This window comes from Procambarus clarkii, chromosome 61 (assembly GCF_040958095.1).
Source record: "Procambarus clarkii isolate CNS0578487 chromosome 61, FALCON_Pclarkii_2.0, whole genome shotgun sequence".
In the NCBI taxonomy this organism is placed as follows: Eukaryota; Metazoa; Arthropoda; class Malacostraca; order Decapoda; family Cambaridae; genus Procambarus; species Procambarus clarkii.
The window spans coordinates 13,360,747-13,373,246 of NC_091210.1; the positions used below are offsets into that span (position 1 = coordinate 13,360,747).

Genomic DNA, 12,500 nt, shown 5'->3' on the forward strand with positions numbered 1-12,500 from the left:
CACCTCACACTACCCCCCCACACACACCCAGTCACACCACCCCACACACCCACAGTCACACACCCCACCCTCACACTCCCCCCCACACACACCCACAGTCACACACCCCACCCTCACACTCCCCCCCCACGCACACCCACAGTCACACACCCCCCCTCACACTCCCCCCCCACACACCCACAGTCACACACCCCACCCTCACACTCCCCCCCCCCCACACACACCCACAGTCACACACCCCACCCTCACACTCCCCCCCCACGCACACCCACAGTCACACACCCCACCCTCACACTCCCCCCCCCCACACATACTGGAGGCAATATGTGATTACTTACACATAAAATACACTTTTTCCATAATCTGGACACCAAGAGTGAGAAACAATGCATATACTCACACGTGACACATCTACAACACACGTGACACATCTACAACACATGTGACACATCTACAACACATACTACAACCATCCTCCGGTTTAGAGAGCACTTGTTATAACTGGACCATCGTACATATATGGACGGAATGGCCAATCACAGATCATTAATCACTCTATAGTAAAAAGAAAACCCTACTGAAATATTCCTGGGGCTATTAAAGCACATATACACCCTATATTAGGGCCTCCTATAGCGTGTATTTGACCTAGGAATTTTAGATTAGGTCCTAGCAGCAAGCCCAAACGTTTTCGTTTTCGAAATGCAATCAAATTTTACTTTTGCAATCGTTTATGCCCGTCAATATATGCAACATGGTTACTGTGAGCACTTAAGAGGACTGTGAACTACCTCCCGCACCCAGGGTGGGGGTAGGGGGGGGAGGGAGGGGGTGTGGGTGTGTGTGGGTGTGGGTGTGGGGGGGGTCGAGTGCGTGACAGGGGGAGGGGCGTGTGACCCCCATAATCCCAACATAACCCCAACTATGACAGCTAAAAAAATATATACTTTTTCCCACTCCAAAAATACACACAAGACCCATGAACCTGCCATGACACTACAAAAGGCGAAGCGCATGCGTGTTTAGGCCAACTGAGAGGCCGCTAGGACACCCCAACAACTTGCCCTTAAGGACACTAACAACCGAACCTTCACGTCTGGAGAAGTTGGGACATTAACCTTGTAGGACACTTAGAACAATCTTAGAATGTATCTTCCTGATACATGTGATACAAGTGTAAGGACACAGTGCGGAGTTTCAGGACACATGGGGCGGAGTTTCAGGACACAGGGGGGCGGAGTTTCAGGAGACAGGGGGGCGGAGTTTCAGGACACAGGGGGGCGGAGTTTCAGGACACAGGGGGGCGGAGTTTCAGGACACAGGGGGGCGGAGTTTCAGGAGACAGGAGGGCGGAGTTTCAGGACAGGGGGGCGGAGTTTCAGGACACAGGGGGGCGGAGTTTCAGGACACAGGGGGCGGAGTTTCAGGACACAGGGGGCGGAGTTTCAGGAGACAGGAGGGCGGAGTTTCAGGACACAGGGGGGCGGAGTTTCAGGACACAGGGGGGCGGAGTTTCAGGACACAGGGGGGCGGAGTTTCAGGACACAGGGGGGCGGAGTTTCAGGAGACAGGAGGGCGGAGTTTCAGGACACAGGGGGGCGGAGTTTCAGGACACAGGGGGGCGGAGTTTCAGGACACAGGGGGGCGGAGTTTCAGGACACAGGGAGCCGGAGTTTCAGGACACAGGGAGCCGGAGTTTCAGGACACAGGGAGCCGGAGTTTCAGGACACAGGGAGCCGGAGTTTCAGGACACAGGGAGCCGGAGTTTCAGGACACAGGGAGCCGGAGTTTCAGGACACAGGGAGCCGGAGTTTCAGGACAAGGGGGCGGAGTTTCAGGACACACATGATAAACAAAAGGACACATATGACAAACAAAACTTCTTGAGAACAGAAAGGATACATGTAGAGGCTCTAGAACACATATAACTCTAAACTCTTGTCTACAACCGCTGCGGGGCTCTAAGATACAGTACCAGTGTTGTAGGCTGTAGGATACACTACCAGGTATTGTATTGGTACCTGTTTGGAGCAGCAGCTACTCTATGTATGAGGAAGAGAGATAGAGTCAGTGTGGACCAGCATGCACAATCAACTATGGCAACCTGTCGCTTGTAAAGGCGAGAGGCAACCACAGTCAGGTGGGACAAGAGCTAAACCCGCACGCGGCATTATAAGCATTTCTTTCTAAATCTTCAGACAAGCCTTAAGCATTTGGGCAATGTCCCCTCAGTGATCCGTTTTCTATACAAGGTCTGACACTCCGGGCAGACTCCTCCATTCCTGAAGGAGGGTAGAAATAGCCTAAACTACTCTATCATTTATGTATCTTACAAGACTCGCGCCCTATGACAAGGCCTGGGCCGGGAACATCAGTAATTTTGATCGTTATATCTTTATTATGTAATTATACGTTAGTTTGTTACAGCTGGTTGATACCTGGTTGGTTGTTACCCATTTCAGTTTCTTGTGCAGTCGCTTAACTATTCTTTAAAGAATTGCCGCAACCCATCCTGCTAATTGACACTACGGTTTAACATTAAGTGTAATAAGTACATTTCCTGACTGTCATACATAGTACATAATGCACTTATGGGGCTGTTACATTTACCTCCCCATTTATTCTCGTTTTCTGTTAAGACTCACAATTTTAGGATGAAGTTTTAAAGTTCAGTTCACTAAACACAAGTTTTAAATATCAGCAATTTGTTTGTCAGTTTTATTAAACAATAGAGATTTTATACAACATTTGAAAATATCCCGAGTTTACAATTTATTGAAATATTTTAGTTTTATTAGTTTTATAAAACTGTAATACCAATATAACTATAGGTTAAGTATTAATTGTAATTAAGAAGCAATAAAATGCTTATCTTAACATACTAAGAAGGTTAGGTAAGGTCGGTGTTTTCTATGAAGCTTTTCAAGGTAAACTAGTATGTTTAGTATGTCACATATGCACGTATTTAATAAGTCAATATTGACTGTAAGAAAGTGCGAGAACGGGTTGCCTCCTCCTCCTCTCTCTGACCAATATTCTCTACCTTTTACTGACATTCTAACAACCCAATTAAAGGAAATAATTAGAAGACTGACAAGATACTCGTTAGAAAAGCGCGTGTTCACCATTTAACTTCAGGACGGTTGTACACATGTATGAACATTTGAAAAAGTGAAAAATTATATTCAATACCACTTTGTTATAAGCCTATATGGCTGTAACAGAGGCTGGTTACAGAGGCTGGTTACAGAGACTCTGTAACCAGAGGCTCTATCGTAATGTAGAGCGCGGGCGCCTCTCTCCCCCCCACACTAATACCATTATATTCCATTAACTTTAGACAAAACATTGTTATATATTTATAAAGCATTTGTTCTCCAGTCCGGCTCACGATATCTTTGTTAGCATAGTTGTTATCAGCCTCATAGCCCGTAGCCCCCATAGTGGACACGGCCCCATAGCCCCCATAGTGGACACGGCCCCGTAGCCCCCATAGTGGACACGGCCCCGTAGCCACCATACCCATCAACATTGGTGTCCCTCAGGGCAGCATACTTGGCCCTCTCCTCTTTCTCATCTACATTAATGACCTTCCAAATGCCTCCCAACACCTCAAACCAATTCTATTTGCTGATGACACAACCTTCATTTACTCCAGTCCTGACCCCCTTGCTCTAAATGCCACAGTAAATACTGAGCTAAATAAAGTCCATCTTTGGCTAACTGCCAACAAACTCACCCTTAACATTGACAAAACCTTTTATATTCTGTTTGGCAATAAATCCTCTAATCAGATAAATCTCAAAATAAACAATACCCAAATTTGTAACAAATTAGATGGCAAATTCCTTGGCGTTCTCATTGACCACAAGCTGAATTTCCAGGGACACATTCTAAATATATCAAAAAAGTTTCAAAAACTGTTGGCATTCTTTCTAAGATCAGATATTATGTACCTCGCCCTGCCCTGGTGACTCTCTATTACTCCCTTATCTATCCATATCTCAACTATGGTATTTGTGCTTGGGGCTCTACTACCCAAAATCACTTACGTCCTCTAATTACCCAACACAAAGCTGCTATTAGGACAATATCCAACTCTGGCCCCAGACATCACTCGGTACCCCTACTCAAATCTCTGAATATGTTAGACATTAAGTCACTGCACATTCTCTCATGTGTATTATACATATATAAAACGCTAAACTATAATGCCAATCCTGATCTCAAAAGCTTCATAGAAGGTTGTAACAGAACCCATGAGCACCACACCAGAAATAAATACAGTTTTGATATTCCTAGAGTACGACTTAATCAAACTAGAAATGCTCTACAAATCAAGGGGCCCAGAATGTGGAATGACCTTCCCAACCATGTTAAAGACTGTACCTCTCTCAACCAGTTTAAGTTAAAAACGAAGCTATACCTAATAAATTCCCTGTAACCTACCTTACCCTTCTATTGTCAACCAGTGTCTGTTTTTGTTAAAGAGCGCTGTTTGTCGACAGAATTGTATTTGTGCTGCTTTTTCAGCTATGTTTTCATTCCATGTTTTCATTTTACTCTTTATGCTCAATTAGTATTAAGCTTTAGTCATTTAAGTTTTTAATGCCCGAAACGCTTTGCGTAATAGTGGCTTTAGGCATTGTATGTACTAGCTCTATCTAGAAATCCATCACTCTTTGTAAAATCTCTTGTATGTATGTACCTTACCTAAATAAACATTTTGATTTGATTTGATAGTGGACACGGCCCCGTAGCCCCCATAGTGGACACGGCCCCGTAGCCCCCATAGTGGACACGGCCCCATAGTGGACACGGCCCCGTAGTGGACACGGCCCCATGGTGGACACGGCCCCATGGTGGACACGGCCCCGTAGCCCCCATAGTGGACACGGCCCCATAGTGGACACGGCCCCGTAGCCCCCCCCCCCCTAAGAACCACACAACTTATAACAAAAAAACTGTGAAAGTTCTAGAAGAAATTTGAAAATACAAAAGACTGAATAACGTTGTAGGTAAAATAGTTATGAACAGCGGTGGATAAGGATAAGCAGTGGTAGATGATGCGGCAATGAAGTGTAGGATGTCGACATAGGTTAGGATAGGGCTGAAGCAAGGATCAGGATGGGCCGGAGGCAAGGATCAGGATAGGGCTGAAGCAAGGATCAGGATGGGCCGGAGGCAAGGATCAGGATGGGCCGGAGGCAAGGATCAGGATAGGGCTGAAGCAAGGATCAGGATGGGCCGGAGGCAAGGATCAGGATAGGGCTGAAGCAAGGATCGGGATGGGCCGGAGGCAAGGATCAGGATGGGCCGGAGGCAAGGATCAGGATGGGCCGGAGGCAAGGATCAGGATAGGGCTGAAGCAAGGATCAGGATGGGCCGGAGGCAAGGATCAGGATAGGGCTGAAGCAAGGATCGGGATGGGCCGGAGGCAAGGATCAGGATGGGCCGGAGGCAAGGATCAGGATGGGGCTGAAGCAAGGATCAGGATGGGGACTGAAGCAAGGATCAGGATGGGGACTGAAGCAAGGATCAGGATAGGGGCTGAAGCAAGGATCAGGATAGGGACTGAAGCAAGGATCAGGATGGGTCTGAAGCAAGGATCAGGATGGGTCTGAAGCAAGGATCAGGATGGGTCTGAAGCAAGGATCAGGATGGGACTGAAGCAAGGATCAGGATAGGGGCTGAAGCAAGGATCAGGATGGGGGCTGAAGCAAGGATCAGGATGGGGACTGAAGCAAGGATCAGGATGGGTCTGAAGCAAGGATCAGGATGGGGGCTGAAGCAAGGATCAGGATGGGTCTGAAGCAAGGATCAGGATGGGTCTGAAGCAAGGATCAGGATAGGGGCTGAAGCAAGGATCAGGATGGGGGCTGAAGCAAGGATCAGGATAGGGACTGAAGCAAGGATCAGGATAGGGACTGAAGCAAGGATCAGGATGGGGACTGAAGCAAGGATCAGGATGGGGACTGAAGCAAGGATCAGGATAGGGACTGAAGGATCAGGATAGGGACTGAAGCAAGGATCAGGATAGGGACTGAAGCGAGGATCAGGATGGGACTGAAGCAAGGATCAGGATAGGGGCTGAAGCAAGGATCAGGATAGGGGCTGAAGCAAGGATCAGGATAGGGAGAGGGAGATAATAGGTAATTAGGAGAGAATTGGATAATTAACGATTATAAAGTAATTGGGAGGAATTAAAACTATTGATAAAGGAGAGAGGTGAGAAGCGGTGGGTGGGTGGGACTCGTGCGTCACGCTGTGAAGGGTTTTGCGTCACACCAGTGAGTCCCATGCGTCAGTGGTGAGCAGGTGCGTCAGAGTTGCGTCAGTGCGTCAGTGAGGGTGGGAGAGGAGGCAGAACAACTCCACGGAATATTTACCTATAGTCCTGGGCGTCGCATGAATGCCTGGGGCGAGGAGAGAGAGACTAGGGGTTAGTGTGTTCCTAGCCCTCCAGGGCTAGGGTAGCCCTCGGGCACCTGTCCACCCTAGCCTGGCCCTGCCCTCTGTCACGTGCCCAGCCTGGCCCTGCCCTCTGTCACGTACCCACCCCAGCCTGGCCCTGCCCTCTGTCACGTGCCCAGCCTGGCCCTGCCCTCTGTCCCGTGCCCAGCCTGGCCCTGCCCTCTGTCACGTGCCCAGCCTGGCCCTGCCCTCTGTCACGTGCCCAGCCTGGCCCTGTCACGTACCCACCCCAGCCTGGCCCTGCCCTCTGTCCCGTGCCCAGCCTGGCCCTGCCCTCTGTCACGTACCCACCCCAGCCTGGCCCTGCCCTCTGTCCCGTGCCCAGCCTGACCCTGTCACGTACCCACCCCAGCCTGGCCCTGCCCTCTGTCCCGTGCCCAGCCTGGCCCTGCCCTCTGTCACGTACCCACCCCAGCCTGGCCCTGTCACGTACCCACCCCAGCCTGGCCCTGCCCTCTGTCCCGTGCCCAGCCTGACCCTGCCCTCTGTCCCGTGCCCAGCCTGGCCCTGTCACGTACCCACCCCAGCCTGGCCCTGCCCTCTGTCCCGTACCCAGCCTGGTCCTGTCACGTGCCCACCCCAGCCTGGCCCTGTCACGTGCCCACCCCAGCCTGGCCCTGTCACGTGCCCACCCCAGCCTGGCCCTGTCACGTGCCCACCCCAGCCTGGCCCTGTCACGTGCCCACCCCAGCCTGGCCCTGTCACGTGCCCACCCCAGCCTGGCCCTGTCACGTACCCACCCCAGCCTACCCCTACCCCTGCCACGTACCCACCCCAGCCTACCCCTGCCACGTACCCACCCCAGCCTACCCCTGCCACGTACCCACCCCAGCCTACCCCTACCCCTGCCACGTACCCACCCCAGCCTACCCCTGCCCCGTACCCACCGTGCCCAACACCACCATATTCAACAAAGGTCACAGTGAAGAAGGGACACACAGCCGTGTGGTAGCCCGCTACCCGAGCACTAACAACACACACTCCACCAACAACCACAACCTTGCTGGCCTATCACAACCTTACTCAAAACATCAACAACATGACCATACACATCACTAGCAGGCCAAACCACTTGGACCGTCGGGGCTCGAACGCAGACCTTGCAAGCAGCTAGGCCATCTTTCTACCGACCAGGCCACGTGGTTGGACAATTGAATGAGTGTAGATTGTGTATTATTCGCCCACATACAAGCTAGGTATAATCTGTATAAGACACTTGTGTATTAAGTGCATAAAGCAAGCACTTACGAACCAGGGGCCGGATTCACGAAGCAGTTACGCAAGCACTTACGAACCTGTCCATCTATTCTCAATCTTTGGCGGCTTTGTTTACAATTATTAAACAGTTAATGAGCTCGGAAGCACCAGGAGGCTGTTTATAACAATAACAACAGTTGATTGGCAAGTTTTCATGCTTGTAAACTGTTTAATAAATGTAACCAAAGCCGTCAAAGATTGAGGAAAGATGTACTCATTCGTAAGTTCTTGCGTAACTGCTTCGTGACTCTGGCCCCAGGTTCGCAAGTGCTTGCGTAACTGCTTCGTGACTCTGGCCCCAGGTTCGCAAGTGCTTGCGTAACTGCTTCGTGAATCTGGCCCCAGGTTCGCAAGTGCTTGCGTAACTGCTTCGTGAATCTGGCCCCAGGTTCGCAAGTGCATTGCGTAACTGCTTCGTGACTCTGGCCCCCTGTACTCATTAATCAACATGGAAGAGTCCCTCCTTAAACCATAACATTAGCAAAAGGTAAACAAACACCCGCTTTCACATACAAAGGTTTTGTTTACACCTTTAAGTGTTAACTGGTGAACGTCAAGTCCATAAGTGGTAACTTCCAGCAGGTCCAACACTTACACACTTACACTTGCGCCCACACTGTGAGTGTGTGTGTCGGGGTCTACACTTGTCTCTAGCCACTATTCTATAACATTCCTGGCTCCTATCCACTATTCTACACCAACATTCCTGGCTCCTATCCACTATTCTACACCAACATTCCTGGCTCCTATCCACTATTCTACACCAACATTCCTGGCTCCTATCCACTATTCTATAACATTCCTGCCTCCTATCCACTATTCTACACTAACATTCCTGGCTCCTATCCACTATTCTACACCAACATTCCTGGCTCCTATCCACTATTCTATAACATTCCTGGCTCCTATCCACTATTCTACACCAACATTCCTGGCTCCTATCCACTATTCTATAACATTCCTGCCTCCTATCCACTATTCTACACTAACATTCCTGGCTCCTATCCACTATTCTACACCAACATTCCTGGCTCCTATCCACTATTCTATAACATTCCTGCCTCCTATCCACTATTCTACACTAACATTCCTGGCTCCTATCCACTATTCTATAACATTCCTGGCTCCTATCCACTATTCTATAACATTCCTGGCTCCTATCCACTATTCTACACCAACATTCCTGGCTCCTATCCACTATTCTATAACATTCCTGGCTCCTATCCACTATTCTACACCAACATTCCTGCCTCCTATCCACTATTCTATAACATTCCTGCCTCCTATCCACTATTCTACACTAACATTCCTGCCTCCTATCCACTATTCTACACTAACATTCCTGGCTCCTATCCACTATTCTACACCAACATTCCTGGCTCCTATCCACTATTCTATAACATTCCTGCCTCCTATCCACTATTCTACACTAACATTCCTGCCTCCTATCCACTATTCTACACTAACATTCCTGGCTCCTATCCACTATTCTACACCAACATTCCTGGCTCCTATCCACTATTCTATAACATTCCTGCCTCCTATCCACTATTCTACACCAACATTCCTGGCTCCTATCCACTATTCTACACTAACATTCCTGGCTCCTATCCACTATTCTATAACATTCCTGCCTCCTATCCACTATTCTACACCAACAATCCTGGCTCCTATCCACTATTCTACACCAACATTCCTGCCTCCTATCCACTATTCTACACCAACATTCCTGGCTCCTAGCCACTATTCTACACGAACATTCCTGCCTCCTATCCACTATTCTACACCAACATTCCTGGCTCCTATCCACTATTCTACACCAACATCCCTGCCTCCTATCCACTATTCTACACCAACATTCCTGCCTCCTATCCACTATTCTACACCAACATTCCTGGCTCCTATCCACTATTCTATAACATTCCTGGCTCCTATCCACTATTCTACACCAACATTCCTGCCTCCTATCCACTATTCTACACCAACATTCCTGCCTCCTATCCACTATTCTACACCAACATTCCTGCCTCCTATCCACTATTCTACACCAACATTCCTGCCTCCTATCCACTATTCTACACCAACATTCCTGCCTCCTATCCACTATTCTACACCAACATTCCTGGCTCCTATCCATTATTCTACACCAACATCCCTGGCTCCTATCCACTATTCTACACCAACATTCCTGGCTCCTATCCACTATTCTATAACATTCCTGCCTCCTATCCAATATTTTACACCAACATTCCTGCCTCCTATCCACTATTCTACACCAACATTCCTGGCTCCAAGCCACTATTCTACACCAACATTCCTGCCTCCTATCCACTATTCTACACCAACATTCCTGGCTCCTATCCACTATTCTATAACATTCCTGCCTCCTATCCACTATTCTACACCAACATTCCTGCTCCTATCCACTATTCTACACCAACATTCCCTGGCTCCTATCCACTATTCTACACAACATTCCTGGCTCCTATCCACTATTCTACACCAACATCCTGCCTCCTATCCACTATTCTACACCAACATTCCTGCTCCTATCCACTATTCTATAACATTCCTGCCTCCTATCCACTATTCTATAACATTCCTGGCTCCTATCCACTATTCTACACCAACATTCCTGCCTCCTATCCACTATTCTACACCAACATTCCTGGCTCCTATCCACTATTCTACACCAACATTCCTGCCTCCTATCCACTATTCTACACCAACATTCCTGGCTCCTATCCACTATTCTACACCAACATTCCTGGCTCCTATCCACTATTCTACACCAACAATCCTGGCTCCTATCCACTATTCTACACCAACATTCCTGGCTCCTATCCACTATTCTACACCAACATTCCTGCCTCCTATCCACTATTCTATACCAACATTCCTGGCTCCTATCCACTATTCTATAACATTCCTGCCTCCTATCCACTATTCTACACCAACATTCCTGGCTCCTATCCACTATTCTACACCAACATTCCTGGCTCCTATCCACTATTCTACACCAACATTCCTGGCTCCTATCCACTATTCTACACCAACATTCCTGGCTCCTATCCACTATTCTACACCAACATTCCTGGCTCCTATCCACTATTCTACACCAACATTCCTGGCTCCTATCCACTATTCTACACCAACATTCCTGGCTCCTATCCACTATTCTACACCAACATTCCTGGCTCCTATCCACTATTCTACTAACATTCCTGGCTCCTATCCACTATTCTACACCAACATTCCTGGCTCCTATCCACTATTCTACACCAACATTCCTGGCTCCTATCCACTATTCTACACCAACATTCCTGGCTCCTATCCACTATTCTACACCAACATTCCTGGCTCCTATCCACTATTCTACACCAACATTCCTGGCTCCTATCCACTATTCTATAACATTCCTGCCTCCTATCCACTATTCTATAACATTCCTGGCTCCTAGCCACTATTCTACACCAACAATCCTGGCTCCTATCCACTATTCTACACCAACATTCCTGGCTCCTATCCACTATTCTATAACATTCCTGGCTCCTATCCACTATTCTACACCAACATTCCTGGCTCCTATCCACTATTCTATAACATTCCTGGCTCCTAGCCACTATTCTACACCAACAATCCTGGCTCCTATCCACTATTCTATAACATTCCTGGCTCCTATCCACTATTCTACACCAACAATCCTGGCTCCTATCCACTATTCTATAACATTCCTGGCTCCTATCCACTATTCTATAACATTCCTGGCTCCTAGCCACTATTCTACACCAACAATCCTGGCTCCTATCCACTATTCTACACCAACATTCCTGGCTCCTATCCACTATTCTACACCAACATTCCTGGCTCCTAGCCACTATTCTACACCAACAATCCTGGCTCCTATCCACTATTCTACACCAACATTCCTGCCTCCTATCCACTATTCTACACCAACATTCCTGGCTCCTAGCCACTATTCTACACCAACAATCCTGGCTCCTATCCACTATTCTACACCAACATTCCTGCCTCCTATCCACTATTCTATAACATTCCTGGCTCCTAGCCACTATTCTACACCAACAATCCTGGCTCCTATCCACTATTCTACACCAACATTCCTGGCTCCTATCCACTATTCTATAACATTCCTGCCTCCTATCCACTATTCTACACCAACATTCCTGCCTCCTATCCACTATTCTACACCAACATTCCTGGCTCCTATCCACTATTCTACAACATTCCTGGCTCCTATCCACTATTCTACAACATTCCCTGGCTCCTATCCACTATTCTACACCAACATCCCTGGCTCCTATCCACTATTCTACACCAACATTCCTGGCTCCTATCCACTATTCTACACCAACATCCCTGGCTCCTATCCACTATTCTACACCAACATCCCTGGCTCCTATCCACTATTCTATAACATTCCTGGCTCCTATCCACTATTCTATAACATTCCTGGCTCCTATCCACTATTCTACACCAACAATCCTGGCTCCTATCCACTATTCTATAACATTCCTGGCTCCTATCCACTATTCTACACCAACAATCCTGGCTCCTATCCACTATTCTATAACATTCCTGGCTCCTATCCACTATTCTATAACATTCCTGGCTCCTAGCCACTATTCTACACCAACATCCCTGGCTCCTATCCACTATTCTACAACATCCCTGGCTCCTATCCACTATTCTATAACATCCCTGGCTCCTATCCACTATTCTACACCAACATCCCTGGCTCCTATCCA

General features: G+C 48.1%; 1 protein-coding gene across 27 annotated transcripts in view; it reads right to left on the bottom strand.

Annotated features, from left to right (window-relative positions):
* The window catches only part of Glut1 (Glucose transporter 1), a 384,143-nt gene that overhangs the window by 218,920 nt on the left and 152,723 nt on the right, over positions 1-12,500 (bottom strand). The gene's annotated exons all lie outside the window — the stretch shown is intronic.